Below are 18,651 nucleotides of genomic sequence, written 5' to 3' on the forward strand. Positions count from 1 at the left end.
TTCAGAAGAGGCAGGTAGGTCTTTTCCTATTAACACAACCATAAAACAACAGAACCTATGATCCATACCTCTTTTCCTGAGAAGACAAGCTGCAAGTTTTCTTGGTTAGATGGAGCTTCCTACAGGAAGCTGAAAGTTGTTATTGCAGTGCATTACAAGAGCTGCAATGTAGCCAAGATGTGATGGAAGCAAGAATAAATGGGTAGGGGTCACTGAGCGCCAGAATGGGTCGTTGTCTAACCAGGGAAAGATGCCATATTGCTGTGCTTACTGATAGAATTACACAAGTGCACCTGTTCTGCAATAGTCACAGAGAATTCGTGAACTCTAAGCTGAACAGATCAAGCAAGTGCAAGCATTCCACCAAAGGAGATTACTATGTGTCTGTGAATTCTTCTCTGTGTTTTGCCTGCCCACTCCACCAATGTAGTGCAATTTGCTCAGAGTCAACTCACCCAGCTTCTTTCCATTTGTGAAGTGATTTTAACAAAGGAGTAAAGACAACAGTGTGATAGGATGAGCTACGCAGTGACTGTAATGGCCACATAAAAGATTACACAGTTGCGATTTTATTTTAAATTAACACATAGATCCTTAACAGAGGAAAACTTTCACTCTGTTAGCAAGCAGCACATTTACATGCTTCCTTCAGTGATATTTTTACTTAATGAAAACAGAATGTGGATGTTCGCTTCTAGTCAAATATCTCTTTGATTTAGTTGCAAAAATGAGCTTGAATATTTGCTCTCAGAATAACCATTTCAACCAAAGACAAGAAAATGCCTTCAAGATTCAGCTTTATACAAGACCTGGCATTTAGTAACTTGTCCTCCAGTTTTTCTTTGACAATAGTAGCTGCCAAGAAGAGAACTTTGAGTGCCTTTGGATAAACCTGCTAACACATTCATGTTTTTGTCTAGATAACGCCTTTAAATTGTCCCTTAGGGGACAAGTAGTTGTACAAAAAAAAAGTTCTTCTGACATCCAGCAACTTCTAAATTTATAACAGCAGTTTAAGAACTAAAATACTTCTAATTGCTGCTGTCTTGATAGATGATATACAATAACATCCTACACTGCAAGACAGAACAAATACTATACAGAGGAATTTGAGCACTAAGCAGACCATGTCTAAACTACTGTACCCCAAAATTACACATTTCCTGTTCCTGTTGGCTTCAGAACTAGCTCTGTGCTCTGAAGGCATGCCAGAAGTTACAGAGTATTACAAAATCAACAGTAACAACAACAAAAACTCACTGACCCCAAATCCATCAAAATGCTTGGACACCACAGACTCTGTGAACTACCTGGCTGTAACTTTGCTTTCATGAGTTTGAACTTGGAACAGCTAACCACAAAAGATGCTCTTGTTGCTCTTTTCTACAGGCAAAGCAAGCACATTCCAGCTTCGTGATAGACTTCCCTACAGCATTTGAAACCGTAGGTCATTCACTCCTGACATCAGCCATGCACCTTAGCTTTGCTTTTCCTGGTTGATGATGGGAAATAGCGAATTACTCTCTTTTACAACCCCCCAGACCAGCAGATTCTGTTTTCCATGTTCTGGATCATAATGTCAAACTTGACCTCATGACTCAAATATAACCAGATACGAGTTGGTCAAATGCAAAGACTAAGCAAGGAGAACTACACCTCAAAGTAGAATGGTTTGGAATGCTATCAGTATGCATGCTTTCTGACCATAACTGCAGAAAACTCTTGAAAATTGATATGAATTGAAATGATATTTGCTGTTTATGTACCAACATCTTGACTCCTAATCTGGGAACAATATGAAGGTATCTGCAGAATGTCTATGTTGCTCTTGAACGTTTCTGTGACATGTAGGGACTGCTCTAATCAGTTTTATTGCTATCATTTTTCACTTTACTAAAGCACACCTTAATGCAGAAATCTTTCAGGACATGAGAGCAGACACAGTGCATGAACATTTCTGCTGTGTTGTAGACCCATTTGTGAACAACAAAGCCTTGCTGATCCCTGAAAATAAGTTGCATGATTGGATCTTCTATAAAGCGTTGCATGAGAATGAGAGAATTATGTTCTGAAAATGAAGAGGAGTTTGAGAAACTACAGGGGCCAGACTCTGCTCTGGAGAGAGAGCAGAACGTGATCCTCTTAGAGTGTATTTTTTTTTCTATGCTGAGTATTTGTAGAACGAACTCACAGTGTTTTGTACTGCATTCAGGTTGTAAACTGCAGGGTCTCTGTTGGTAACACCTCTTACCCTCTGGACTATAACAGGTCCCCCTCCCCACCAAGATGACATAAAAATGATCTAGCAGCTGGGAAGGGAGCCTCCTAGCTTAGAAAACTTCCAGTCTACTGCCCAGCAACCTCCTTAAAGTATTGCATACTGTATAATACACAAAGAATGGTGGAATAATCTATTACATACATTAAAGAATTTCTTATGCTTTTCCACAGTTCATTTTCTTTTCTTACACCCCTCCCATTTCTGCTATTCTTAGAGTCTCTGTCCCAACTCATTCCACAGAAGCAACCCACTCAATCTCAAAATGTCCTGCTCTACTTACTAGTACAAACTGTTACTACTGCCATGAACCAAGCTGAGATTTTCCACTATTCTTTTGTACTTGTCTGGAACGGCTGCATTGTTATCTCCTGATCAGAGACATAAAGTGGGCACAGCAGAAGACTGGGTTTGAAAACTACTCTCAAGCCTTTATTTATGTAGCGTGGTCTGCAGGGTCATTGTTTCCAGGCCAAAATGTAATTTCCTGATAGGGAGTAATTTATTAGGTTGTTCAGATATAATAAAAGAACTGTTTTCAAGAAGTCAAAGGTTACTTTTAATGCCTATTTTCTCAGCAAGGGCATAGCTAGTATTAAGTATTACCTATTTCAACATTTTATTTGAAAATCTGACATTTGTGTGACAGTAGGGAGATGATAGAGCTCAAGGAGATTGTAAAAAGATGTACCACTGGAAATACTTTGTCTTTTTTGTGGTTATTTGTTGCAACTGTGTTAAGCCTGCTGGATTCTACAGATTCAGCCGTGCAGAATATTGCCCAGGAGGTACATACTAAATTAATCTGTTCATACTTTCTTTGGGGCCTCCAGGTTGAGGTATATGAATTTCCTTTACCACCCCGAAAAACACTCCAGTGCTTCCTAAGTGCTCTAAAGGGATCTCAGAAACCTCCTTGGAGGATTCTAAAACCAGTAATATTCAGCACTCCCCCAGTAAACCTTCAGTGGGGGAGGGAAGGGATATGGCTATCAAGTTTCTTCATATGGACTCAATGGGTAGTGACTGAATTGTCTAGAAGGCAATTTGGGATATACAGGTGCTCAGATCTGCTTGAATCACCTGACTGAGCCCATTTGGATTTGGTACACACTCAGGAAATCAAGGAAACCTCTTCTTAATTTGGTTAGACACTGTACATTCCCCTTACCTGGCTATGAATGTGTCTCTTCAATACGGCCCAACCCCCATGAACACTAGTCTCACGCTGTCTCCTTGGCACCTCTTCCCACCAAGCCTGCCGAGAATGTTTGTTCAGAGTGTTGAGGTAAAATGTATCTGTGATTTAGCTAGTGGTAGACCACGAAACAGGAAACTGATGGAAGAGCAGCTTTCCATGCCTGGGAGCTCTTATGAATATGGAAACCAGGATATTTGCATATTTCTTCCCCAGAACTTTCTATAGGATGGAAACAGCACTGTTGACTTGTTAAGCTGGGAAAAAAAATGCATTCTTATTTTAAAGCTAGGACATTATAAGGTAGAGGAAGAGTTTGATATCTCTTTTCACTACCTGAGTGTTTATGCTGCAAAGCTTAACAGCAAATCTGAAATCCCAGGGTAGCACTGCTGTTCTTTAACATCCTTATTTGACAGAAATGCATTTCAATAGCATTCTTAGTGATTAATACAGCCACATTATGCCTCTTTCATCTTAGAGGATGCTGATGTATTTGAATTAGGTCAACGTGCTGTGAAGCAGCTAGATGTGTAATAAATCATTTGGTGATTTTTACGTGTTGTAGCAGTCAGTTATTTCTAGAGGTTAGAAAAATTTTACTGAGGTTTTTACTACACTAGAAGTTTTCTGAGGCTGAAAGGGAACCTAATTCATTCTCCAAGAACACAGTGTAATTTCCATTTTGTTCCACGGCCCAATACTGTGAAAGAAAATTAGATTCAAAACGTTACCTACTGGTCTCATACATATGCAACACAAGCAACAGATTACATGAGAACAGCTGAATGTCTCTGTCAGCAAAAAACATTAATTTTCAAGTCTTGAGGAGAGAATATTTACCTTAGTTTTCTGTTTGCAGATAGCCAGGACAGGACAAGCGCATTCTGGCATATAAGCATTGATATTCAGAAATGCGACTTCCATTTATCTTAGGGTGATCAGTAGGCTTTCAGCATTTTCAATGTGAGTACACTTACAAAAATGCCAAAACAGAGATGAGAATGTATGTGTCTAACTTTAGAACCCTGCACATGCAGTTTTGGCCTTCACTTAGCAGACAGTTTGCAGCAGTTTTAGATGGTATCATCATTTACATTTCAGTTCCTCCTCCTAAAATGAAGGCCAACGCCTTTTTGAGGTTCATGTTGTGATAAAAAAACACTAATAAAAGAATCTATTCAAAATAACACCGCCAACGCAGAAAGATTTCCCTCCATCATGGCAATTTGTATTTCCATATATAAAGCCAAGTTCTGCTATTTTTAAACTAGTGCTAGGAAGCCATACTAGGCTTTAAGCAAGCAAGCACCATGGTTGCATGAGCCAGATTTTTTACATTAGTGTGGATCTGTCAAAACAACACCACATCTATTCCTCCAGCAGAAACGCCCTTCCGAAACATGGCCCAAGAAAGGCTGCAAATGAGCATCTGATTCCTCTTTGGCAAACTCATCCTGCTTCTTCTGAATGTCATAATACGCTACTTAATTCTGAGAGAAAACAAAATTTATTAAATACTAAGAAAACATCAATTTATAAAAAATTATTTGAAGATTATTTAGAGCATGTGAGCATATAATATTACAAATGAATATGTCTAAAACTCCACTTTTTTTTTCCTGTTTTCTCTATAATGCTTATCTAAGGACTTGCTGGAGTTGAGCTATTTATCAACAATAGAAAGTGGGGAAATGACAGCATTCACTGAGTACATGCTGCTCTGTTCTAGTACTGTGAATGGTGTACAAGAACACAAAACCCAAGCTGCTTATAGTGACTCACCTTATTTTGGACTTTCAAATATTTATGTGACATAATGATCTATCAATTCTTCACAAAATGTTTGAGATTATAGTTATAGAAACACTTTTCTGAAAAGGTTTCTCTAGGTTCTGGTTCACACTTCGTTTTTTCCAAGGTCGTAAAAATCTGTTCATCCAAAGGCACCTGAAGATGCAAAAAATATTTATCCCTTTTTAAAGATGCTATTGTAATACCTCTTTATAAAACTAAACTGAATTTCACCACTGTGCTTAGCTCTCACTGGTTTGTATTTTTATATAAGAATATAAGTTTAAGAATATTTTCCTAGATATGCCAGTTTTGGAGATGATCAGAAAATATCAGACTATATTATGACTGTGAAAATTCAACATTCATCCTGTTTTACACTGTGGGAGATAAAGGCAAAATCTGTTTTCATTGGAGTCAGTGCAGAGACCTGAACACAATGACAGAGCTTTCAAAAGGGCTACATTCCTGCAATTCTGTAAGCCAGTATGGACAACCACAGGGGAAATTGTGCATGACTGTATGTCTGTCTCGCTGACCATACTACCTGCTGTGTTATGAACCATTTCAGTCTGACTGTTAGTACTAGGACTTTCAAAGGCCAGTTTGACAGTCACGGCTGCTAAAGACACCATGGCCAGGGCTCAGTCTGAGTAGTTTGCACCCCATCACTGCTCTATAAAAACAGCATTTTGCTCGTGTGGCTCTGTGGTTATCTTGTAGGGGTTTTCTGTAACTGTCCTATAAATATTTAACCAGTGGAAAGAAGTATCAAGGAAACAAGTTTTTAGATTGCTCTGCTACCTGGGAAGATAAATTCATATAGGATGTGTGATACACACCTGTGCTTGTTCTGCAGCTGGAATTATTGCAAGTGTACACACCACAAACCCCTTGCCCCTTTCTGAGAAATATCTAACCCATTCCAGTACTCTCACTCCTCAGCCTTCTTGGGCTGTGGGGTTCAGGACAATTACATGCTGCTAGTGATTCTTCCAATTCTTTATTACTTTAGTGACTTTGAACAAAACCTCTGTTGCTCTTCTCTCCACAAAAAAGAAGAAAATCCATAGTGACCTTTATTTGCTACCTGACTTTATGAAATGTGTTGGTTTCTGCAGCTAGATTCCAGTGGTTGGAAAATCATGGAATTGTAGAAGAGTTTGGGTTGGAAAGGAAATTTAAAGGTCATCTATCCCAGCCCCCCTGTAGTGAGTAGAGACATCTTCAACTAGATCGGGTTGCTCAGAGACCCATCCAGCCTGACTTTGAAGGTTTCCAGGGGTGGGGCATTAACCACCTTTCTTGACAACCTGTTCTTATGTTTCATCACCCTTATCACAAAGAAATTCTTCTTTATATCTTCTCTGAGTCTGCTCTCCTTTAGTTTAAAAATATTACCCCTTGTCCTGTTGCTACAAAATCTGTGAGGAGGAAACTCAGAAATCCTTGAGGTTTTGACACTGAAACTATCAACTTATATGCAGCATCAGTATCCTAATTTGGCAAAGACCCCACGTTTACTAGAAACGGCTAGTTAAACTGATGCAATTAAATTAGGGTTTGTTATTGAAAAATGCTCAACACAGCAAGAACTCAGGAGAAGTGGACAATTGTTTTGAAAAATGTATCGACAGCAAGAAAACCCTCTTCCACATCTTCCACTTAGCCTTGGCTGGTATCACACAAAACTGTGACCTTTACTGAGGTAGTTCCAGATTTGTCCTAGAAAGAAACTGAACTGGGAAGCAAGATAGAAGGTCATGACTTGTAATGCCCATCGTCGTTCTACTGCATACAATGCCTTCTGCAATGATGATAAAGAATATTAAGAACCACTTTATGGCTCTGCAACCCCTAATTCTGATTATTTTCTTTGGTATCTGGATTCTTTGTGGGCTTTACTGTGGTTGTGCTCAGCTGAACAAAGTTGAAAGAGATTTTCAGTTTCTTAAAGAAAAAAAATAAAAACAAACCAAATGTTTCTTGCCAAAAAAATATTTCTTCCCAGGAGGATTCTTCTACATTGTTTTCACAGCTCTAATCTTACTGTAATATATTACTCCAGAAATGTTATGGATTCTTCAGTTAACCCAGTCATAAGTGTTGACCCATCCTCACTACCCTATAGAGAATTTTGCACTGCCATTATCTACCTCCCTCCTGCAGTAACTCTTTGGCTGCAGGAAGCTGTGACAGGGATCAAATCCCCTGGCTTGTCTCCTTCATTCTGTGCTTGGAAAACCATGCAGACTTCGTAGCTTTTCAAAACACACGCAGTGGATATGAACCCCTGCTTTTCACCATGTAGGCTGCCCTGGTTTTACAGCAGTCTATCCCAAATATAGAGTCCTATGCATAAACCTCTGTTATGGCAACAGCAATTTTTGAAACTGAAACTGATGGTCTAAATGACTTGGCTTGAGCCTGAAGAACGTGCTAATCTGCTTCTAGACTCCAAAACTGAAGAGTTTATTTGTCCAAGCACTATGGAGGTCTAAGGGAAAGTTCAATAATCCTTGGAGAACTAACCCCTAAAAGACTTCTACTGCTTGTTCTTTAATCTTCTCCTTCCCCCACTCCAGAAAAACCCACAAATATGCTGCCTTCATAAAGACAGCCATACAAAATGCTCACTATCCAAGCAGACACTGGGTGAATTCTCAAAAACTAAGGCAGATGAATATTTTTGTCCTATAGCTGCAGCCTCATGGGGGAGTGGCTTCTTCAAGCAAAACAAAACAACAGCTTCAATTGCAGTGAATGTAAGGCCAGGCCATGGGAAAGTTTAACTCCCTGGAAAGTAGACAAACTAAACTCTTTGAAGCCAACAAAATTCCTGTTAAAAAAAATAAAAAATCTATAGTATAAAAACAACTCTTTCAGTCTAGGAAGTACAGTAAAGGCAGTAGTCCCTTCTCCCACATTCTTGGGCTGTCCTGTAATGCCCTAGTGTTCTCAGCCAGAGCGCCTATGTCTCCACATATTGGCAGCCTCCAAAAGGCCGTCTAGTGAGTCTGCATGAGTCTGTCAAATACTACCTGTTTTTGCAACGTTCAGCTGATCCTTATGGCCTCTGTTGAAGGATATTGGTAGGCATCAGATTCGGATACTCAGTCAAGCAGATTTTGCCTGCTTCTGCTTTGGCATATTCTGCCCGCAATCCCCACACAGATACAAATGTCAATGTTCCCTAAACACAACACTTGATAGCTAATCAGGAATAGACACACTCCTTTTAAACTATAGATCCTGAAGAAAGCTCCTTCCTGGCCATCTCTTCCCACCGAGAACCCAGAAAGAGCACTAGATCTGCTGTGAGAAAAAGCTGCTAGCATCATTTCACTCACTGTTCTTCAAAGAGCCGATCACAGTTTCTGTCTCACTGCTTATTAAGGACTAGAGACTCCTATTCTCTGTCAGAGAATCAAATGTTTCATTTTTAGGTGGAAAACACCAAAAGGTATGACTTTAAACATCATTATCTCATGATTGCAGAGTGCCAGAGGTATCTGGGTGTACCTACACTCTCAATAGAGTGTTAAGTGTTGGTATCCATGATGGCAGTTTCTTGCTATCTCAGCAATGAAGAATAGGATATTTCCTATATAGATTATACACCCATGCATACTTGGGCTTTAGATTTATTCATTAATTTAATAATTATTCATTATCTGCTCTTGGAAGATTATGATAATATGCTTTGACCCCAAACTTTTAAAAAATACTACCTCCCTGAAAGACCTTCTGAAACCAATATGAGTACAATATATGCATATTATATTTGTATTAACATGCATAAATTTAGAGTGTGACCTCAAAGTCTCACCCTTCTATCATAAATTTGAAGTGGAGACAAATAGGGACTTTGATAATTAACTGGGAGAAATTAGTTACTTGAAATATGTTAGCAGAAACAATCATAATGGAGTTTATGCAGGCAAAGGCAACCTGGAATCTTAATACTAGAGAAAAAGCCATAAAAGCTAGGACTAAGCTTTCCAAAGTGGGCCACAAACAAAAGGCTTTGGGAAAAATTGTGGAGACATGTTCAGCCTACATTTTTTCAGCCCCTCAAGACAGTATCTTAACTATTCTTTTTTTAAAAGCTTAGACAAGGCTTTTATATAAATGTGGGACAGTCTGGCCACTTGAAGAGACTTCAACTGTATCAGAAATGATACTCAGAAACCTTATATTGCCTCTACCATGCTTCCAAGACCGTTCTGGGTAAGGATCATAAGCAAAACTGATTACTTTCTTCATTTCTTTGGAGCCTTTTCACCACTCAGAAAAGAAATTATAACCCCCTTCTATTCCTGTGGAAAGCATATCTGGTCACTAAGACAGTAGGGATCATTTCTATTTTTATTGTGGCAACAAATTGTATTTGCATCTCTAGTATCTTAAACAAGTCACCAGCAAAGATAAGCACCCTTGTGTTAGATGATACAGGCAGTAAAGTTTGGTATATAACTTAAATATGAGCCTAATTTCTTGGTCATGGCAGTAGCGTGTTATGTTCATCAGAAACATTTATTTATCTTTATTAGCAACTGAGCAGGCAGTTTGACTGACTACCACGCTAAAATTTGTTACTGATCTCGTACGAGGTTCCATGAAGTTCGGGTTTACTCTATCCATTTGTATAACTGATAAAACCTTTGTCCAGATCCTGAATATAATACATTTTTAGAATAATATGAGGAACTTGGAAATGTTCAAATTGTGCTACACAGCATAAAACATGATTCTGCCCTTGGGTGTCTATGTTATATGTTGAATATTTTTTACATCACATGGACACTACATAAGGTCAAACTTATTCCGACTTTGGTTGATGTTGTGGCAAAGCTAAGTGTACACTATTGTCTACATTTTATGTCTGCTGTCTGGCTAAGCGGCCAGAAGGTAAGGTAGACCACCATTTGAAAACCACTGCTTTGGAGTGATTGGTCTGATCCCACAATTCGAACACCAGCAGTGGTTACAAAGGGGGTTTTATATAAGACACATGTAAAATTTTTAAATAGTTCTTTGTTACTGCTGTCCTGTATGATACTGGAAAACAAGAATTCGTTATAGAAAAGGAAAGAAGTAAATAACTTATACTTTGGAGAAATCTGGTTTTAAACAGGTTAGGGCTGTAACCTCTTTCCCCCAAACTTACTGGAGGTTTTTGCATCCCTCCTTTCTGTAGCTCCTTATCCGTCCCATTACCATTCTCATGTTTCAGCACTCCTCACCCTTCACATCCCATCAGTCTCACAGGTCTGTCCTTCACAGTTTGCCACATGGAAGAGCCTGCCTACTTCTGCACACAGGTTTGCATTTTCAGACCTGCTCATCACACTGGTTTGGCTTATGGCCGTAGTGCTGTGCAGTGATCTAGCAGCTTTTTAGAAGTTTGACGCTCACTATATATGACAGAGCCTGTTCAAATGCCCACTATATATGCACAGAGCATCCGTCTGGTGTATATACCGTGAGGTTCGGTGAGACCTATGTCTGTCACTCTGTCTGCAACACAGAAGATGTCACTTATGAATCAACAATTCTGGAATAGTGGAGAGACTGTCTTGGTGAGCACCCATCAACATAACTAACCAGAAGAGCTGATAAAAAGGGATGGAAAATTCCACATCAGTATTTGTTGAAACTTTGTTTTCAGCTAATCTTTCCAAATGTAGTAAAAAAGTAATTGCAAAGGCACAGTATGTATAAACTTTCCAGCCAATTCTAAGCAGGTTCTCACAGGAGTGGTATTTGCCTTATACCTGCAGGAAATGTTTCTGTTCCAAGTGTGTTTCTATCTACTTTGCCTGTGGCGGTAGAGCTAAAAATAGTTATCAAAGACGTTTTGTTAAGGTAAAATGGATTGCTTCAGTCTCACTCCCAAATGTTCACATACAGCAGAAGAAACTATTTTTTGCTTTTCTTTTCCCAATATAAGTCATTCAGTTATCTTTCCATTGTCCATCCACTAGGCAATTCTGTATAAACCTAAAAATTTTGTGGAGGGATCTCATCTACAACATCTTGGTCTTTGAGGTGAAGCTCTACAATTACATGAAGAAGCTGAAGAGACCCATTTGCACAAGAGGACACATAACTCAACTAAAACCTTAAATTTTCATTGTCTGAAAACTGAGGATAATCTTAGCCACCGACAGCAGCATTATCGGAAGTGACCACAGCCAGTACTAAAAATCATAGTACAGATAGCAAAAGCAATCTAATTTCAACAACAAATTCATCTGGAGGAAGGTTAGAAATGAGTCAGCACTGAACTCCATATTCTTGCCATGAACTTCTTTTGTTCACAGGTATCTGACAAAAAAATTTTAGATACAATGCAGTGCAATTAGCTGAGGTTACCTTAATGTAAATAATTTTCATGCGACCATGATTTCTTCCCATGTCACTCTTTTTTTCCTCTGCCTTGATATTCAGCACTGACACACAATCAAAACAGGAAATGTTCTCATTGCTCTAAATGTATAGTCAGTGGCGTTTTAAACCACTGTAATCTTCTACTTTCAAGAGCCTCACATTTCAAGACCTCTGTTTTCTAGTGGAAGATCTCCAAACACTTTCCAATTCAATGAAACATGTTTCAACAAAGAATGGAGCACAGCCCGAGCCAGATTTCCATCAGTTTTGCTTGTAATTGTTTAAGAAATTATCATGTGGTAAACATTAAGCATCTACTTTTGCTCTTAAAATCAAACCAAATCATCTTGAAGACATTTTCTTGGCTCAAGAAAGTTTAGGCCACCAAGTGTGTTCTGGGTTAGAAGCACAGACTATAAAATGGCCTTTAATTTGGGAGGGGTGGTAAAGGCCAATGTCCTTAAACAATACAACTCATCAAGCATTTTTCTTTTATTAATTCTCTGTCAAAAGTGTGATTATATTACTCAGAACTGAACTAATCCTGTGTTTATTAGGTTTGGTTTCAGACTCAGGTATACATTAATTGTGAAACTTCATTGAAGAACTTTATTTTAGAGAGACATTTATGGATATATTATCTGATATACATAAAAAACCACTGAGGAATCATACTTCTGGGGAAAAAATGTGATTTCAATAGTCCTGGAACAGTTTGCAATACTGGAAAGTATCTTTCGTGGGAAAACGGAAACATACTTCTCCACGTTGATCTCTTACAAGGTGAGAGGCACAGATTCATACACCTCAAATGAGAACAGAGCAGGGAATTAAGTACCAGCTTCAACTGGTCAAAGTTAAATGAGCTCTTGAGTTCATTCGCTTTCATACTGGAAGTTAGATTTCTTCCATACAAATCAAATGTTTTGTCCTAATAAATGTTTAAAGGAACTAACGTGGCTTGCCAGCTTTAAAATTTTTGTAGCTTTCTTGCTAACCTCTAGAATATTTGAAAGATTGCTTTGGAGGGCTACTACAGTAAGGAAACAAGGGTCCAGGCCAAATGGCAGGGCAACAACATTAAATACACTATGACGGGCAATCACTTTTATGGAAGAATAATAACAGAAGTAACCTTTGTGTCATGCTTTTAAAATACTTATCTGAAATCTGAGTTTCACATGTGGGCAAGGAGATAATGCAAGTTTGCCCCAGCCTCAACATCGACAACTTTGGCACAAGACCCTTCCCTCTATAATTTTATATGGAATAAAGAAAAACATATTAATTTTTCAAATCCTTTTTGATCTTTCTTTGTTCAAGAAATATACTCTTACAGATAATTGTTTGCTAACTATCTTATTAAGACAGGGAAACTGAGATATCAAATTAAAATGTGCACCCTCCTACAAAGTAACTGCCACAGCCTGATTTTTAAGTTCCTATCCCATACAGTCAACTACAGTCTTGGTTCAATTCCCATCATAAGAAACATCTTATTGTGTCAGATCAATGATCCATTTATATCCAATGTTCTCCCTCTGACAGTGACAATAGGAGATGTTATTTAGGAGGAATAAATGAGCATAATTGCTGCCAGGGGTCCATTTCCTCCTACTTCCCCAGCAGTATGATTAGAAATTTAGGGGGAACATTCCTTTTGGACCTATTGTCCAGGATTTTCTCGTATCTCTTTACAGACTTTTTTTAAAAAAAAACACATTCTAAGTCAGGCTCTATAATGCAAGTGTCATTACAGAGTTGTTTTGAGAAAGACCTCCACAGTAGCCACACATCTAGGAATGATACATTAAAAAAACAAGTCATTTATTCTTTAGCCATTTTCTATTGTGAGTACCATAGCATTTAAAGCAGAGACAGCAGGAATAGTTTAAAAGGTGCGCAACATTTCACAGGTACTGTTGCCTCCAGCAAGTTATCAATTACTTCTAGGATAATAAAAGGACATGTGCTAAAACTGGCAGTTCTTCATTTGAATGTCTTTGAAATGAGATCTGAAACTGTGCTGCTCTTTTAGCGCTTGCAATTCCCAACTTGACACGGCAGCTGAAAATAAAACCTCAAAGAGCAGTGATTAGTACATGCTGTTTTTATCAACGTATTTTCAAGGTCATTCAAATGTTTACAAGAGTGCTTTTCTTAATCCTTGAATTGAAAAGTCCATCTCCAAAGCTATCCCCAACACTTACAGAATTCTTTCTGAGGAAAAATATAGAAAGGAAAGAAAATGTTAAGTGGTGAACTAAAAGAGATACAAGGTTTCTATAACTGACAGCATTTTTGCCTGGAAGCATGTAAAACCTATTGCTAATTTTCTTTTACTTTGCATGAATAGTCTTGTTTCAAAATGAAAAGGTGTCTTGGCACTGCAAGATGTTTCCTTAGACTTCCCTATTTAGCACCTACAAATCTTCTTAGTTTTTTTTCAGCAGCACTATTTTTTAATGGGAATAAACACTCATAAACCAACAGAAAGTTTCTCTCGCAATAGTTTTTCTAACTACAAAGACATCATGAAAACCGTATATAGAAAGGGCACCAGAAGAGAAAATCACCAAAAAAACCCACAAAGAAACTGCTCAGGAGCTCTACAACCAGATTCACTGAGAAATGTACAGAAATAGGCAGAAAAGCATCAGAAGGCTTATTTAAAAAGCAGAAAACTCAGAAGGAGCCAGAAAACCCTCAGAACCCAAAGTTACCAATGTCCTTATTACCAGCAGGCATCAAGGGTTTAATGTTACTACTTTGTTCAAGTCAGATGACTTGTGCTTGTCAAGGTGAAGCTAGATATTACAACTCAGTCTAATGGTTTTCTACCACCAAAACCAGAAAGCTCCTTTTCTTACAACTTTTCCCCCTAGTTCAAGCCAAATGTTCCTACTATTTCACTGGCACCCGCTCTTGCACTGGCCAGCCCCCCTGGTGAGCCAGTTCATGTTGCTAATGTGTCAGGAAGATAATTCAATGCAATGAGCGTGAAGTCTGCTCCTGGTTTAGCAAGCTAAATCCGCTCACCGTGTGGCCAACCGCAGGTCAAAGTCTGTGCCAAGACAGGGGCAGGGGTGCTCAGCAACAGTAAAGGGAATGGGAAACAGGGAAGGGCTTTTGCCTCTTGGCAGCAGTAAGCCAGGAGGATGGCCCAGCTGTAACACCTATTCACTTCCCCAGGGGCTTTAACTCTGGAGTTGCCTATTTCAATAAGGCCAGACCAAAGCATACAAAAGTCATATATCACTTCCTCTACCATGACATAAAATCATAATCTAGGCTAAAAAATAAAGAGATTTTAAAATGAACCATTCTTTCATTGGTTTGCTGAGAATGTGCTTTTCATTCTACCAGTTGTTGTTTTTCACCAACATCAGGAATGACCTAATAAAAACACAAAACAAAACAAAGGCAAGATTTTCACAAGTCTTGAGAAACCAGAGACTTCATTGGCACTTTTTTTTGGTATGATCAAGCTAAATATCATGCGACCTATGGTAAAATACATAGTTTACAAGAATGCTCTTTCTGCTCTACATTGTTTTCCACAAGATGAAGCAAATCTAGTGTTTTTTAGTGCTGCCCTTATCCGATTACGTCAGGCTGAAGAAAGTTTAACCTCCTATTATCGGCTTGCCAGAAGAGATGCTTCTGTTTAAAGCAGTTCAGAAGAGCAGGGACAAGGGCTTGCGTATTTCTGTCTTTCTGGCTTTTCATTTTTCCTCTCTTTTGCACAGCCAGAATCGTACAATTCACTTTAGAACACAAGAATATAGTAATACACAATTATGATGAGTATACAGTAGAATTCCTCCTGATTCATAGCAAACAAATGAAAATGAAGGCTATATATTTCAGGGGAAATCAAATTTCAGTATGTTTTTCTATATAGATTATCTTTTCTTATAGCCTAGCTTCCAGATGGTGAATGATTGTTTGCTAAGCTAAACTCATGTTAGACAACAGCACTAGTTTTTAATTACATCTTTGAATACACAGTGTATTCAAGTGGAGGAAATGAGTTAAAGCTAGAAATTATTTATTGGATGAAACATTTAGTATGAGACTGCAGACAATTACAAGAATGTCTGCTTCTGGACTGAAAGACACAATTACTCCATTAGCTCAGTGGCAGAGAGATGGTCTGAGAGACAGCAGCAGTTGTCTCTCACAGCATGCTTTCCTCTTCAGTTAGTGAGATACCAAGCACAAATGAAGGGTGTCGTTTCAGTGACTTTACCCTAAGTGAACCCTTTGAACCAGCAGTTAAGGAGCTTTACCACTGAACACAATGCATTTTGCATTGTAATTTACTAAATAGAGTATACATTTTAGAGCCGAGTTTAATAACCTTGGAGTTTCTAAATTAAGTTTCATGTAGACGCTCAGACAGATAGTGAAACTGAAGCTTCAAGGTATTTTTATGGCTTTCTGCATGTGAAATCTAGTATTTCAAGTGATTTTTCAAACTCATAGATTTGAAATTCTATATTTGTAATGACTTGAGCAGATATAGTTCTCAAAATCTGAAGCTCATTCAACAGAGGTTAAGGAAAGCAAGATAGGATGGAGATTTGCATAGCTGCAGACAGTAATACCATGTTATCTTGTTCATACAGTTATTAAAGCTCCACTTCAAAATTAGGTAAATAAATTATCCCCACACTTTCTGTAGAAGACTATTTTATATATGATGTCTAAAATCACTTTCATTTCCTGGTCGTATTTATTCACCGTCAGTTCATGTCACATAATTAAAGATAAGATTAGGTTTACTAATTCCATTTCATAAGAAGTGAATATGTACAAGTGTGTACATAAAACAAATTTCAATAGCACTAGAGGTAAAAGCTTAAAGAACCAAGAATAGACCTTAAAGAACAAAATATTCACTTAAAGAATCAATACACACAGCAAATATAGGGCTTGAAGACAAGTGGTCATCAATTAAATAATTAATTTTGTTTTTCTTTCAACTATTTATAGTAATTTTAGGAATAACTGAGTGCAACTGATCTTAGTTATTAGGTGAACCTCTTTAACAGAAACATCAGCAAATTAATACTCTTAGGGGAAAATACAGTTTTGAAAACTTTTCCTGATGTATTTTAGATATGTGGCTGGTAGATATATTTGTGTAGAGTGAAATCTGAATCAGAGCAGATGTCATCTGAACCTTTTTTAATGTCAGAGGGAGCAGGATGGGTCTGGGTTGTAGGTGTCCTCCCTCTTGAGTAGCTCACACAGCATATCTGTTCCCATGTGTGACACAGGCAAGGTGTTTTATCCAACCCAAGGAGCAGGCATTTGTACTGATGGGACTAAGGCCAAGCTTCTCCCAGTTGTCTTCTGTTTTAGAATAAGTCAGGAAAGAGAAGATTAAGAATTTGTTTATCATAATGAACTGGAAGCAGTATATCACTCCCTCATCCAGGAATGATTAATGGGCTCTGCAGACCTTGCCATATACACACACAAACATAACTGATCTCATCAGCCCTGCAGCACACACTCCCAGGGCATTGCGCAGGCAAACATGACAGGGTCATCCCTGTCCTCCTTCCCCAGGGACTGAGTTGTTGATCCCTCCCTTTTTTTTTTTCTTTTAACATCAGACTTCTTTGCCTACACATGAGGCACAGGAACAGGTTGACCAGAGAATCTGTGGCTGCCCTCTCCCTGGAAGTGTTCAAGGCCAGGTTGGATGAGGCTTTGAGCAACCTGGTCTGGTGGAAGTTGTCCCTGCCCATGGCAAGGAGGTTGGAACGAGATAATCTTTAAGGTCCCTTCCAAGCCAAATAATTCTGTATTTCTATGATTTCTCTGCTGTCCAGTGGCTTGGGAAAGGACAAATCCCTCTTTCAATAGTTCCCGACATCATATGCAACCTAGGCTCAAAGTCAGGGTGGGCAAGGCTCCATCACTTCTTTTTTCCTCTCTCAGTAAGACACCGAGAGGACAGGGAGGCTCAAGGGTTACTGCTCTCTCTGCTTTCTGCTCATTGTGTGAGTAGCGGAGACTATCTGATAAATAGGGATGCAGACATTTACATGGTGCTACAAAAGAAAAAAGAAAGTTAAAAATCACACTAATTAAAAAAGTTGTGAAGTTTTTTTGTGTTTTTTTTTCATTTCTTATACACTGACACAGATTGCCCAGCTCTGCTATGTCCTTGCCTTTAAGGGACTATTTGTAGAGTTAAGGAAATGAAAAGGAGGTAGAGATGGAATTTCCCTTTTTTAAAAGATCACAAATTGTCGAATTATAGAAGATGTCATCTGGGCAAAAGAACTCCACCTTCCAGAGTAGTTTTGTAACATGTACCTATTCCAAACATCAACTTCAGGCTGCCAGTAAAAAAAACACAACAAAACCCCCCAAAACCCAACAAAACCAAAGAATTCAATTATCTTAAAATATATATACTTTTTCTGTTTAGATGTGTCCGCTTGCTAATACCTGCAGGCTGGTGAGAATTTTGGTGGGGAAAAAACATGCAGCAGCAGCAACAGGTTTGCTCAGCATGGAAGTAAGTTACAGCAATATGAAGAAAATAAAGCACCTAACCAACATTACCCAATACTAACCAGGTACCTTGGCATGTAATGCTGCTTGTAGCCATACCCCTGCTAACTCCAGGGCAAGAAATTTTACACAAATCCTGCTCTTATTCTCTGGAAGCTAGTGAGAGCCCTTATGCATTAACCAGCACTTCTACACATCAATGTAACAAACATGTCACAAGAACTCTTGATAGTTTTATTTCCATATAATATATCCCTTACAGATTTGAGGACTACTTTCTCATAGCTGTCACTGTACAGTATGTCTGTGCCCAACACTGAAAAAATAATATTTCATATTCAAAAGAATCATAAGGTCATTGCAGTATATTAAAAACAGTACAATTTGGAAACTTCTTATTTACCATCTCTTTGTGCCATGCAAATGTGATTCCAAGTTTTACTTTAAAATT

Source organism: Opisthocomus hoazin, chromosome Z, assembly GCF_030867145.1.
Source record: "Opisthocomus hoazin isolate bOpiHoa1 chromosome Z, bOpiHoa1.hap1, whole genome shotgun sequence".
NCBI classification, from domain to species: Eukaryota; Metazoa; Chordata; class Aves; order Opisthocomiformes; family Opisthocomidae; genus Opisthocomus; species Opisthocomus hoazin.